General features: G+C 44.3%; 1 protein-coding gene across 4 annotated transcripts in view; it reads right to left on the bottom strand.

Annotated features, from left to right (window-relative positions):
- The window catches only part of rerea (arginine-glutamic acid dipeptide (RE) repeats a), a 149,589-nt gene that overhangs the window by 36,938 nt on the left and 97,551 nt on the right, over nucleotides 1-15,100 (bottom strand). The window lies entirely within an intron of this gene.

The raw sequence follows: 15,100 nt of genomic DNA, 5'->3' as shown, positions 1-15,100 counted from the left end.
AAAAGCCCTCAGCAAAAACCAAGTCAATTAAAAAGGGATTGAAAACATTTAGTTTTAATACGGTAAACAGAAAAACATTTGCATTTTTGGACTACTAGAGAGCCAGGCAGGAAGGAGAGCTGTGTGTTCAAAAGGGAGGCGCTTCAAGCTTCAAGGCACAAATGCAGCCACCCTTCCAACTGTATGATAGATTAACTCCTGAATACAACTCCAGACACACATCTGTAAAGCATAAAACCATAAAACCAGCCGAGCAAATCGCATGCCGCTTCCTCTTCTCGGGTTGCACTGCAAATTCTGCCACCCGCTGTCTGTTCAGGGGACTGCATGCAGTGCCAGCACTCACACTACCTCCAAGTCACCAGGAGGTGGCAGCACTGGGTCACCCAGACCTCCCACAGTCACTCTGCTTTCCAAGCAAGGGCCAGGATGAGGGAAGAAAAGAGCAGAAACACTGTTTTCATTCCCTGACATGAAATATTTATTGTGCCTTCACACAAACCCAACTGACCATTGAAACAGTTTAAGAGAACGTTAAAGAAGCCACAGCTGAGCACCGAGCGAGTGATGGGGCCTCTGGAGCAGCTGCCAGAAATCACAGTCGTTTTTAACGTGCCTACAGAATACCACATTCCCCACAAGAAGGCTAAGCATGCCATCACATCAGTCTGCTGGAGGAAAAAACATCCAGAGTGGAACAGAAAACTGAGGACTTGTTTTCCCCCTCGGCTTGCCTCGCGTTCCCTGCAGTCGCAGAACTGAGCAGCAGAGTGAGCTCATTGTTGAGAAATAATGAGGACTCTGCTACATTTCATGTGGACAGCGCAATGGGTGTTAAGCTGCGTGCATGTGTAACAGTATATTTCCACCACCTGGGCTTGGCATGGGACATGAGAAGCTGTAAAGTTCTGCTGAAGGCTCTATACACATTACTCATGACTCCTGGGCTAATTTTCAGCAAAAGAGAATTAGCCCAGGAGTCATGATCCTGTTAAGTCAGATTTTAGGGATTTTTCTTTTTATGAAGTAGAAATGTAGCTCAATTCAGGTGGATTAAAGGCAGCCATTATTAGATCACAGTCTCACTGGGTCTCTTCTTTGTATCATCAAAAGCACTGCTGGAGTGAATTACACTGCAGATACAGAAACAAGGAGGATTCACATAGCTTTCACAGTTCAGAGAAATCTCAGCACTGATAAAGCACAAGGACACACACAATCGTTTTACATGAGCATACACACATCACACATAGAGCCACCCAGGCATCTTGCAACAACAACAAAATCATGAAACTAAATGAAGCTGAAACCTGTGACCTTTTTCCGAATCTGTCTCACAGTGGAAATGACTGTTTCCTTATTAAACCCTAATTATGTTTTTATGTCGCAGAGAGCAGATCAGTGCACAGAATCAAATTATCAAGATAAGCACTCGCAGCCAGACAGGAAGGAGAATGGGAGGCAGCAGCAAGCCGCCCATTACAATTACAAAGATGAATTGATTAGTGACATTCCAAAGTGCTCTTGCTGCCTCTGCAACTCTTTCTCCCATCTCTGTAGGCTGTATGTTGGCTTTTGCCCAGCACTCCTGGTGCTCTCGTGAAACATGCTATACCCCGCAAAACGAAAGCTCAAAGCCAAACGGAGAGGCCACTTATTCAATCCTACACCCAGTCTCTCAGAGTAGGCCCATTCACTCCAATAAATCTGAGCTTCATATTACGAGTAGCACACAAAGGCAAGCGCTGGTGATGCCTGAGCCATGGGGGTGGAGTTAAAGAGTGGAAACATTCCTAAGACTAAGCAGGCCTCACTACTCTCAGGAATTGTTTCGCTGCCCCTTTTGTCTTCGCTCCAAACTCGACCCCCCCTTCAACTGAATCATGCACTCACACTGTCCCCTTGTCTCTCAAACAGGCGCAAGCAGTAATTACAGCGCAGGCATGTTGAGTCCAAGTGCAGCGAGGGGTTAAGGCTCTTGGGGGAGTTGAGCTTTATAGACCAGTCTGGGAGGTTGTGACGGTGTTTGGAGTGTGCCGAGCAACAGCCACCTCGCACAGCTACTTAAAGCAAAACAAGTCAGAGCTAAAATGCCAGCAGATAGCCTGTGCTCCAGTAACATCAACAATGAAAAGAATAGCAGCGCATGGAGCATTTTTTGAGCCGAGAGGCATGAGGGCGATTGAACAGGAAATTGAAACGAACTTGAAAGCACAGGTAGTGATACAGTGAGTTAGGAGGAGTTTTTTTTTTTTTTTTTTTGCTAACTAAGGTCACAGTGTCCCGGTTCCACCTTTATTTGATTGAAAGCTCCATGCCACTCCCCTGCCAGGCCACAGGAACACTCAATGACATTACACACTGCCTTCTGCTTAGAGGAATCATTAAACATGGCCAGTGCGGCACCTCTCCTGGCAGCTGTCATCTGTTGGCAAGGGGGTGACTTGGGGCATGTTCCCATAAACTCCCGCATTAACAAGAGAGCCTGGTGAAACTGCAACACTGAACCCCTTTCTGTGTGCTCATGCCATATTACTCCATCATAGCCCTTGGCTAAGCAAAACCAGACCCGCCGGCAAGCATTAACAGGAAATATGGGTTTATTTTCCAAACGTTTATATTCTGTTTCTCTTTCGCACAGCAGATCCAAACTCCAGAGTGCTTTAACAGGCTCCAGTTTCAGTATAGGGCAGAGTGCGGCCACTGGAGGAAGCTGGGAACTTCCACTTCCTCTACAAGATGGAGACTGGAAAAGGGGATGAATGTGCATCTCAGAACTACAGTTGTAAACCAGAGGAGACAAAATGACTGGGGAGTGTCTTACTGAGTGTGTGTGACATGGTGGCATCAGGCAGACAGAGCTATGAGCTAATCTCCTTTCCAAACATGATATGATTAGTGCACAGCACACAGGCAGGCAGCGCTGCTTCAGGATGCTCTCTCATACATGATGGATGTGGCTCACACTGCTTCCACCCAGTGCGTTCTCGGACTCGCTGATATAGACCAGACACTGCTACACTCCATAAAATCCGTATGACTGACACACACACACACACACACACACACACACACACACACACACACACACACACACACACACACACACACACACACACACACACACACACACACACACACACACACACACACACACACACACACACACACACACACTCTCTCTCTCTCTCTCTAAAGCTCTTCCATGTGTGCCCCCAGCGTGCAAGGCTTTCCACAGCTGTGTGTGCATGAGCGAGTGAGGAAAAACATTCCCACACTCTGTTCTAAACGAACAAAGAAAGGCAAGAAAGCCACATGCACACAACCTGAATGTGTATTGTGTGGAATAAGCAAGTGCCATGCAGAAGCACTAACACAGAAAAAAGGGTGCTGAGCTGAGTCGAGCTCCACTATGTGGAGACGCAAAACAAGCCTTTTGCGTTGCCTCATAGCTCGAGAGTAATTGAGCTGCCCTGCCTCTCCTCTCGCAGGCTCAAACTAATAATGGTAAACAAGTGTTGATGACATGTTTCCTCCCTGCAAGAGCCTGTGTACAGATTACTCCTCCTCCGCCCGTCAACAAGAACAAATGCAAGCAGGAGGGGAGGAGGGGAAAGAAAAGGAGAGGAGGGGGGAGTCACAGCTGTGATGGCGGCATAGTCAGGACCTTTATGCTGCTCCACATAGGGTGCCTCTCTTTTCTCTCTGTTCTCTCCCTCTCTCAGCACCCATGCTATTTAGATATTAAATCTCCACTCACTTTGAACACAGCCTGCCCATCTGTCAGCCCTGCTCTCGATTGGATTTGACGAGCATTATGCAGTCGGGAGATTCTGAGTGTAACAAAACCAGGATACACTGTACACAATGCACAATGACTCGGTCGTTTACTGGTGGTGTGTCGAGATGTAGATCTGCTGCTACTGTATTTCTTGTCTTTTTTGAATAAAGCAGGGTGACTCATGCAGAGCTGGACGTGCAAATAATGCTAATTAAGACGTGCCCGCTGTGGCTGTAATCGTATGCAACACTACAGAAACACTTCAAACATTTAAGAGCCTGAGCACTTCACATAATCACTCTCTGATCTCCCTGCAGGTCTCGATCCAGAGTCACGCGATACACCAAGGCCTGGTTGATACCCAGAGACGTGGCACAGCGTTTGGTTTGCTTTGCCCAGCAGGTGTGCCTGGGCATTTCCCCAATTCCCCCACCTTTTCCATCTTGCCCTTCACTGCTGTCTCCTCCTCCTTCCTCTTTTCAGAGTGCCCCCCCACTAAGTGCTCGAACACTTAACAGCTAATGACTGAAACGTCGAAGGCTAGAAAAGCGGGAGGGGGGGGTTCATTTGTCAGCCAAGAAATGATTGACAGAAGTCTCCAGGCGACAATGCGTTTAATATTTAAAAGAGCTTGTTATTGTGTTGCTATGCAGAACTAACAATGTTGCCGTGCAGCTATCACACTGGTGTGGATTTAAGAAGTCAAACAAATAATAAAGCACAAACAAATGAGCACTGATTAGGTGTTGTTGCAAAAATATACACAGCGGTGATAAACAATGATAGGCAGGCTGATAACTGATAGCTGATAATAAGAAAACCAATTTTAGCTGTCCTATGAAACAATGTGCATGTCTCTTTATCTCTCGACCGACATCTCTCTCTGCAGAAGTCGCCTGCACTTCCTCGTGTTAAGCAATACAGAGTGAAAAAGGAATAAATCTGCTTGTCAATGAGACTATCGACATCAACAGCACAGACATCAGAGAGACTTGCACTGCAGGGGCTCTACATCATCTACACTTACCTACACACACAAAACAGTGAGTGAGCATTCAGCATGCTAATTCAGCTCATCATGGCGGCTCCAGCAATGATTCCATGCCTCACTATTCTAATTTGCATTTGCTCCCACCACAGCTTTTATCCACACACACACACACTCTATTCCAGATGCTTCACGGTTGCTAATGGCGCAGATTTTTGCGCTGGAATTCAGCAGGCATTTTTCAGCAATGGATTCGGATAACGGTAGGGCAGAAAACATGAAGCTATTCAGAGATGTGGGTAAAGCAGGCAAGCTGTGTCACTGGCCTGACATGAGATGTCTCCGATAAGCTCATTCATTTCGCCTGCACTTCATGCTTGGCAGAAGACGCTGCCAAGCGACTGGACTGCTGATTGACCGATGACTGAGTCAGTCCACAGGCAGTTGAAGTGCTGGACACCAGTCACACAAAACAACAACTCGGAGCTCCTGCTCCGTCAATTTAAGAGCCTGTTTGAGGGAACATTGGTTTGACGAAGGATTTCTGAGTACAGCCTGTCACAGAAACAGTGGAGACCTGGTTAAGCCATGGCTAAATGGATTAGCCGATTTGGTCAAGCGCGAGGTAAGCTGTGGCATGGAAATGGCTTGGGGTATGAGCTACTCCTGCCAAAACAATCGAGCTGATCTCAACCCCCAGCTGCTCCTCCCAGCTCTGTTATCCTACTCCCCAGGGCAGATTGATGAGGAGGCGTGTGTGGGGTTGTGGCGGGGTGGGGAGGTGGTGCCAAGCCTGGCATAATAGGCATTGTTGTTGCTGCTGTTTTCCTGTCTGCACGCTAATCGCTGTGGTGACTTGCTCATGTGATGATTATTAGATTGGGTTGATTGCAGCACTCAACATGAGATAGAGGAACTAGCTGAGATAAAGAGAAAACACTGTTACATGTATATAGTACTTTTTAAGATTTACAGTCTACATTTGGAACACGCCCCACCAAACCCCCCTTTCCAGATGCTTTGTGTTCATTAATGGCAGGGATCCAAGTCAGATTAAGAAATTGTAATGGCCACAATATTACTATGAATGTACCCAGATATGCCTCTGAGATTCAACCAATCAGAAAACACCTGAAGGCTGGTTGTCAAACGGCACTGAAGATATATGTGGCGATTTGGTAAGACTTTGAAACACTGCGCGCCAAGGCACTGCAATTACCCATGAATCTCTGTGTGGCACGTCATAAATACTGTTCAACACTCCTATAAAGACCATTTCTCATTCCCTCCATGTGTGTGATCCACCAGCATAGCCTGGCTAAACCACATCAAGAACACAGCGCTCACAGCCCACAAACATGCATAGACAGAGACACACACAGAGACCACTGCAGACCACCATTACAGAGATAAGGTCACCATCTATAGACGTGTCATGGCGCTGAAACTGATGAAGGCTGTAGGGAGGGGTGTGTGTGTGTGTGTGTGTGTGTGTGTGTGTGTGTGAGTGAGTGAGTGAGTGAGTGAGTGAGTGAGTGAGTGAGTGAGTGAGTGAGTGAGTGAGTGAGTGAGTGAGTGAGTGAGTGAGAGAGAGAGAGAGAGAGAGAGAGAGAGAGAGAGACTGACTGCTCAACAGGCACAAAAAGAAAAATCACCTGTCTTTCTTCCTCTCTCTTTAATTACACACACACACACACACTCTGCAGTACAATAAAGGCACAGCCGCCTCGCCCCACTCTGTTTGTATGCAGAGACACATACAGTCGTGAGCAAACAGAATTAGCTGCAATGCTGAGGCACATCGTTGTTACACATCCAGCCTACAATGTGTGCATTATAAACATACACTGTGTACACCCATGCACACACAAACACACACACTCCGTTTTGTGAGACAGGCTGGGTGGTTATGAGACTGAGACAAAGACAGGATTTAGTAGCCTCAAGCAGAGTGTTCAGCCTGGACAAGGGGGTGAGAAGATGAGCAGACACACCGGTCAAAGGTCCTAGCTGACACTCAGCTTATGGTTTATTCCCAGCATGCCATTTTTCATGTTCAACCTTTCCAAGGTGACATACAATACACATACACCACTTCCTACCTCTTCTATTTTTTTTTATGTTGAGTACCTTCAGAGGGCTGCCAGATAAAAAGAGAGGTCAATCTAATTAAATGTAATAAGGTACTTCAAGTGCGCGCACAAAACAAGTTCACGCTGTGTTCTTTCCAATCATAAATTTCCTTCAAAATATCTGCAAGTTTTCGTGTAGGAGGTAAGAGAGAGCAAAAAAAATGTTTTACAGCGAGTACTCACACATTGATCATTTTTTATGACAAGAGTGTGACTGAAGAAAAAAAAAAAAGAGTGTCTTGATAAAGAAAGGAGACACTAACCAGAGCTGACAGCTTGGCGCTCCCAGTTAACCGAGTGTGTGGGTGTGTTCATGTACACAGCCGCTGAGAGGGGTGTGGTTATTAATGGTCTGTAATGCTGAGCATTATTAGCACAGCAGTCGCAAAACACTCACCACTCATTTTGCTTTATCCCCGCCCATATATACCGAGTCCACAGAACAGGCTCGCTGACGGACAGCACAAGCAGCCAATGTCCATGAGAAGCTGAGCAGTGCCCGGGGAGCTGAAACAAGAAGCGAGCATTCCTGCACCCAACTGACATGCATTGTTTGTTTTCAATACAGCTTAGATCAAGATCTATTCGGAGCTCCTCCATGCACTTGATATTGTCCTCTTTCTCTGTGTAGCACACATGGAGGATGTTTTCCCACCCATTGCTGCAATACAGATCACAGCTATACAACACTGACCAGCCTGACAAAACACACACATACACCCCACAAGAGTGATTTCATGAAGTCTGTAAAATCGACGTGGAAGACAGAAGTGAAAAGGGTTTAGCAGCCAGGATGACAAAGTGATCACTGAATGACAAAGCAATCCTACATCATCTTGTTGCATAAATAGCACAGTGACTAATATTGAAACCAAGTACCCATGTTGACTCTGAGAACACCTTTTTTCATGGCACCAAAAGTACAGAATAGGATACAGACACAGTGAGAAATGGACTGATTGGAGAAACCCATTTGTTTGTAGCCAAGAACTACACATGTTGATTCTGGCTTCCCTCTTTGCCAGGGTACAAAGACTACCACAAGGATGGAAACAGAAATATTTTAGACCACTTACGGGTCAAATGTAAATGTTCATAACCAGGCCCTAAGGACCCTGCTGTAATAAATCATCACGGCAGTCTAGCCAGGGGACATGTGGTGGATCTAAAAGTAGCCACTGACTGGTTAAATGTTGTCATATTTGTCATCAACTGCCGTTCACTGTAACCACGTCCCTGCCGTACAGTATGGCAAAACAACGACCTGGTGTAGTGCTTAATAAGATTTTAATTGTGCTATGGTCAGGTTTGCTCTTCAATATGTAGAAGGACGGGCAGATTTTGCAGCACAACCTCAAAACAGCTCCAGCTTTCACAGGTACTGCTATGCGACTAGAAACTATGGTTCTAGCATGTTAGTCTAGAACCACACACATAGCCATGCAGCTGTCCATCCCGAGGCCATTCTCACAGGACCCTTTCATTACCTTCATAACAACACAGTGGAAACTTCACAGCCCCTTTCAGACACATCCGCTACCTCCGCCAGCTCTCGCTTTAAATGCCTCTCATTCTCATCCGGCCCACGATGTGCTCAGCGAAGCAGCAGAGAGCCAGAAACCACTCACAACTTGTCAGAACATTAAAGACAAAGGAGACTTTATTAAATAGTTAAAATCGGAAAATTGTCGACGGTGTGAAACCCCCTCCCTTTCCTTGAGCCGCCTCCAGTCTCTGTCACTCTCATCATTTCTCTATTATTCTTGCCTCAGATAATCCTCATCATAGCCACTCCACATTGAGACTAATCTAACAGGCATTACACCAGTCTTATGCTTCTACATCTCTAAGAAAGCCTGCAGGTCTACTGTCTAATCTGCTACTGATATTAATATTATTATTATTAATAATAATAATAATAATAATAATAATAATAATAATACATTTCATTCCTCACACAAAACTAAAAAAGCCCATGTTCCCACATGAGTTGCTGCTGGTTAATTAAAGCTATGCTTCACCGTGAGGGTGGCTGGGGGATTCGTGCTGCTCTCTGATGGCCGTCTGTGTGATGGGACTGATTGCTAGAGTGGCTGATTGTTATGGAGCACTGATGGCTCCTCATCATTAGCGTCTGAAGCCCACCAAGCTCTTCCACTCACATGCAACTTAATTCTCAAAGACCCTTCCAGCCCTCCATCCAGGCGTGGCAGCGAGCTGAGCGAGGGGCAGTGTACCCCTCATCACATGCCTGTTCCGGCCACTGTTTGCCATTTAAATGCCTTTTGCGGCAGCAAACAGTTCGCACCTAATTACAGAAGGCAGGCAGCCGTAGCAGAGTGTGGAGCTGCAGCAGCACTTTCACCATCTTGTGCCGCTAAAAAGAAAGTGCACCTTTTAAATACTAAATTGGCCAGCTGCTCTGAATATCTTCAGAGAGGCCAGCCAGAGTTTTTGTATTAGCCTGGCCCTGCTGCTACGGGCTTGCCATAATCAATTGGTCTATATACAAAGGGCCCCCCCCAACTCACATGCACACACACAATGCTCTGTACTGCCTTAGATAATGTGATCCCAGCTTTATGTGGAAAAAATAAAAACCTATAAAGGGCTGTGTTAACAAATTGACTGGTAGTGTTATAATTCAACACCTGGCTGGATTGTCATAAATACCATGTTCCTGGCATACACATACACACACTCCATCGGAAGATAGCATAGCACGCCATTCATCTTATCTGCATGACAGCATCTCTTCATAACTGAAAAGAGGGAGACTCTGCCTGTCTCGGTTAAGGCTCAGAGAGAAATCAATCATGTCAGAATTCATTAGAATTCCTTCCAGTGGCTCTCTCAGCTGCTCTCGCTCTGTTTTTTTTCCTTATCTCTTTTTCTCTGTCTGCTCATCTCTACTACACAGGAGGGATAAATCACCATGACGATGTCACCTGATGAAGGGCACTCAGACCTGGCTCTCCGTGCCTCCGTCTCCAGCAGTCAACCCACTCATCCCCATCAATGCACTATTAATGAGAATCTCTTTCACTCAGCAGCTCAGAGCACAAACGCACACACCTCTCTCACCTATTCTCTCTTAGCCACCTTCACCACACACATATTCAAATCTCATCGAGTATCTATATAGCAGGTGGCGTTTCCTGACACACTGCCTCTGGAAGGCATCACAGTGCTTGTGAGTTCTCCTTCACCCACACTCTCCACTCTGTATTCCTCAGGAGTTGCAGTCGCGGTGCATGTGTGTAGCACAAATATTTCTGAGTGGCACCAGGGAACGCTGAGAGAGCAAGTGTGTCACGCTGACAGAAAGACAGGGATCTCAATCGGTTTGAACCACGCACACACACAGGTTGCCAGACTCCATTTCACCTTCTAGGGAGAGCTGCACATTAAATCAGTCCATTTGACCTATAGTGGAAAGCAGAAGTGGCACGTCTCCTTTCAGTCAGCCAGGCTCAGCCTGGACGCGTATCCCCGCTGCATGGAGGAGATTACAAATGGAGCACATCACCTGCACTCCGAGCGTGCCTACAGCTACTGATTTATCAACTGTGCTGCTCAGATTGAGAGCTTTCGCAAAAAGAAACAGGAAAAAAAATGACCAAAAAAAGAAAAAGCACAGAGATGGTGTGCTCAATATGATGATCTGTTCTTACCCTCACTCATTACTTTATCTTAAAGCTATAAAGAGTTATTCCCCCTCAAATGGCCAGGGCATTACTCCAATCTATAAATGGGACGTTATGTTCAATAGCCCAAGGTTAGCATCTCAGGACTTGAGTACTCCATCGCCCAGCACCATGTTCTTTATGGGTAGCTGATGAATCCGTGCGCAGCTCACGGCTGCTCTGTCTGAGTGTTTACGAATTCTGAGTTGAGTGGAGACTGAACACGGGTGCGAGAAAAAAATAAATAAAACATTCTGTCCTTGATAAGAATCCCTCTAGAGCACCTCCTCTCCCTTTTGCTGGAGCTGGCCTGTAATGGATTTGTGAATTAATTTCCTCAAACGACTGGATTTGCATGAAATCATGGCTAACGGTGCTCTAAAAAGGCGGTATAAAAAAAAAATCAATTAAGATTAGCAGGCTTGCTAATACTGCTGTGTCCTCGTCTTGGCTTCACAAAAAGCGTCTTGCACCGAATGGGCTCGGAAATAAAAAAATATTCAAATACCTCTACACTGCATCAAACAAGAGATGTTTTCAAACTAGGAGGAAAAAATAAAACCTGCTTCCAAACAAACAGCGACACAACTGCAGTGTAATGTGACAGCTTAGAAACATCAAGATTTGATGAACGAATTAATTCAGCATCAGACAAGAAGTTCTGGTAATAGAGGGTTTTTGTTTTTTAATTGGAGGACAAGGCGTCTTCTGCTTCAGCATAAGAATCGTGTAAGAGCAGATCTGGCTCATTTTAGTGCTGTGAGTTGACTGTATCTGGGCACCATTACATTTTTCACCCTGAAACATGGTTTGTTTAGATTAAAGCCTCGACTTTGCACTGTGCCCTTATTAAAACCACAGCGATTCATGTCTGACACAAGCTGGAGCCTTCTATCCTTAATCACAGCTGTTCAAAAAAGTAATGGCACCCCATATGCAACCAATTCGCAATGTAAACTACGATTGTGACTACAGGCTTATAGATAAAACTGCATTAAAAAGAGATGCTTAAATCAAGCATGAAGCCAAATGTCAGGCACAAAGCGAGCGCAGCTATTCATCTCAACGCAACAGGGCCAATAATAAATCATAAGCAGCCGGGTGAGATCTCTAAAGTAAATACAGCCATGCAGAGGAAAAGAGCTGGATTATAGCAAGACAAATAGTGTGACCTAAAAAGAACACACATGCAGCCATTTGCAATTCTTCTATACATTAAAAAATAAGTATTCAACATCCCTTTTTTCTCTTTTAAGCAGCTCAGCCCCATCCTACCCCCCTCCCACACATGGGGTTCCAGCAGAGCTAATTTGCAACATGTGTTCTTTAATAGAGAAAACCGCCCAACAGAGGCATGTAAACCCCACACAACCATATATCCAGTTCAACAACTCCTTTTTTTATTGGCACATCACACTTTGGACAAGCTGGAAATTGGACCTGCTGAGTGAGAAGCAGCGACATGACCGTCCAGGAGACTTAGGGGAAAGGGGCAAAAAAAAAAAAAAAAGGAGAGACAGATGAAAAGGAAGCCGTGTAAGGTGTCATGACTCCAGCAGGGGTGTAAGGACCGCTATCCGGTGTCAAGGGGATCCAATTTCACAAAGGCCACACTGAGCTGATGTGTTTGGGGGGGAAAGGGGATGGGTTCAATAAGCAGCACTGGCTGTGCCACTAGAATACGAGGAACCTTGCTAATGAGTGCATACTGATTTACTCTGAAAGATGAGTCAGCGGCGGCAAGGGAAACATTTTTGGTTAACAAGGAAAAATGAGTTAAGAACAAACCCGACTGAGTGCAAATTCCCTTGTAACATCTTGTAGCCTAAAACTGGAGATCCTTTCAGTTTGATTTAGCAGCTTTGTTTCCACCATTTTAATGTGATGAGGCAGATGTAATTAAAACGCTGAAGATTATGGCAGGCTGATGGCTTGTTTTTATTACAGCCTGTGGTCCTGTAATAAAAGAGTAAATATCACCTTCCTGGATGTATCTGTTACATGACTTTCTCTCTTCCCCACAGACATCAAAGCATAAAAAAAAGATACAGAAGTCTGCTTTTTCCTTTTAAAGATGAAACAGTCGAGCTGAATGCCAGGCCTCACCGTTCTACGCTTCAGATAGCGGTAAAGACATCAGAGGAGGCAATTTGCTTGTGATGCGCCAAAAACTGCCATCGTGGCACTGTGCAATTCGCAAAGCTTAAAAACAGAGCACCAGGACTACTAATGCTTTAATGGATCTATTAATACTAAACACAAAGACTGAAAATGTAAACACATGCGCATGGACGATGGTAAGTTTCTGCAGCATCAGCAGTTTCTTAACCATACCGTACATAACCATACGTACTGGCTGAACCTGGAGCCCCGCCTCAATGTCATGGACAAGTCTTGTGCAGCCAAATCAGAGGAATGTTAATGCATCCAAACACCAGGGACAGAAGCAGATCTCTCTTTACACCAGTCATGTGTTCTCAGTGTTGAGACAAAATTTTATTTAGTTGTTATTTCAAATTTACATATATAATTTTTTTATTTTATTTCTATATATATAGTATATAGTTTAGAAAATTCCATGCTTTACTTTTGAAAATTTCTTTCCGACTGCAGCTCAAAACATTTTAGGTAGCTGATATTTTTTATACTGAACTGAACTGATTAGATGCATACCAAATGCTCATGCATACCAAAACCATTATAAGATAATACAAAAGAAAAAAATTAATAACTTGCATATTCTACTATAATGTATTGGCTGCTGAAGTAAGATGAACAAAGCATGAATAAAAAGTAAAGAAAACAAATCTTCAGTGTTGTTCAGCCACATCCGAATCTGACGTCTTCCCGGGCCAACACGTATACTGGTCAATGTGTTAGCTAGATGTATTCATTTTTATTAGTTTTAGGTAGTACGTAGGTACGATTAGGTAGTGTATTACATATTGTATTTCTTCTCGTTATTGTTTTGTTCAAAAAGTTTTTTTCCTGGACATGAAGTCGATTTCACAACACAGAAACAGACGAGATCAGGCTCCAGCTCGGGGAAAGCAAGCTGGAACATTTTAAATCTCTACAGTTCGATTTCCAGCACCTACATGTTCAATCAAGAATAATAATCTTAATAATACATAGTGTAAAAGTGGTTGTAATTCAACAGTTTCATGACAATTTAGTTGGTTAAATTCTGTGTTTAGAACATTTTTCCAACAAAGAAAGTGATACTCTTATCTAATCTAATCACAATGTTTTTGATCGCTCTGATATCAATATCATACGTTGTTCGTGCTTACTGTAGCCTTTAGTTACAGTTACCACTTCACATAAACACCTTTATTAACAGGTTATTAAAGATTTAATCAGAAGAATGCTGATTGCACAGGCTTGCACAAATACAAACACCTGGGCTGGTACACATGAAGGTAGCAGTGCATTGGAAAGCCTGCATAATGAAACGTGGTGAGAATGGCTCTGTTTAATAATTTAGTTTCGCTGTTGTGGAGCCGCTATTGATTGCGCTTCCAGGAGTCTTATGAAAATGTTATCTCGAGCCTTAAAACCTCCAGCGCCACTAGCCCGCTCCATCTGGCAACGTAATCATCAGCCGGAGCTCTCCTACCCTGTCTCTGACCTCACACATCTCCATTTTGATTCTGTCTGTTGTTCTCCTCTTCCTGCTCCCTCTATCCCATACCCTGCACACAGCTGCTCTCTGAAACGGTGTTTACTGACTACAAAAGGAGCTGTGAAAAAAAAAAGAAGCAAGGCAAAAAAGAAACAATCCAAGGCAAACAAATAAAAGCGGCAAGGAAGCTCTTGAATTATGCTTGATTATGCTTTATTAAGGATTTCATGCTCAGACCGCAGTACCATTTCAGCCTTGAGATTGGAGGATTGTTTATTTATTCATTGCCAGGCTTGTGTGTACAATCAAACCTAAAACATGTCCCTTTAGACAAGCGGTTGAGTGTCTTTAAATATGTACAACGGACACAAGCCCTTCTCCCTTTAGCTCTGGAAAAATGCCCATTTGAATGCAGCTGCTGCTGAAGCTGAGAGGACTGTGCTCGGCTAAGCGCCTAATGTCATTAGCACCAGTGCTGTTAATGCTTCTTTCAGTGGAATTTCAAGTGTACATTAATAAACATGACCATTAAGCCTGCATTTTTGCAGCAGATTTACTCTTAATGCTGAACCAGTGCTTTAAGGGCTTTGGAGTCGGGGGTTTTTACCAAATAAACTGAGGCAATAAAATAAGCAGAAAGTGCACTGTTAAGAACCTAATTCAATGAAACACTAATTTAAAACAAAACAAATATACTGAAGAGTCAATTCTGGCTACTGCCTAATAAAATCACCTGGGAGGGAAAAAAAAACTGAAATGCTCATGAAAAGCTGAGCTCGCTTTTAATAGCTGCTGAATTTGGAAAATAAATCGGTCTCTTCCTTTAGTATTGGTGCATGGTTTCAAAACGTGCTCCCTATAGACCGAGGTCATGTACGTGTATTTCAA

This window comes from Tachysurus fulvidraco, chromosome 23 (genome assembly GCF_022655615.1).
Source record: "Tachysurus fulvidraco isolate hzauxx_2018 chromosome 23, HZAU_PFXX_2.0, whole genome shotgun sequence".
Lineage (NCBI taxonomy): Eukaryota > Metazoa > Chordata > Actinopteri > Siluriformes > Bagridae > Tachysurus > Tachysurus fulvidraco.
Note: the sequence above shows the minus strand (reverse complement) of the source record. Positions and strands in the feature narration are given on the sequence as shown.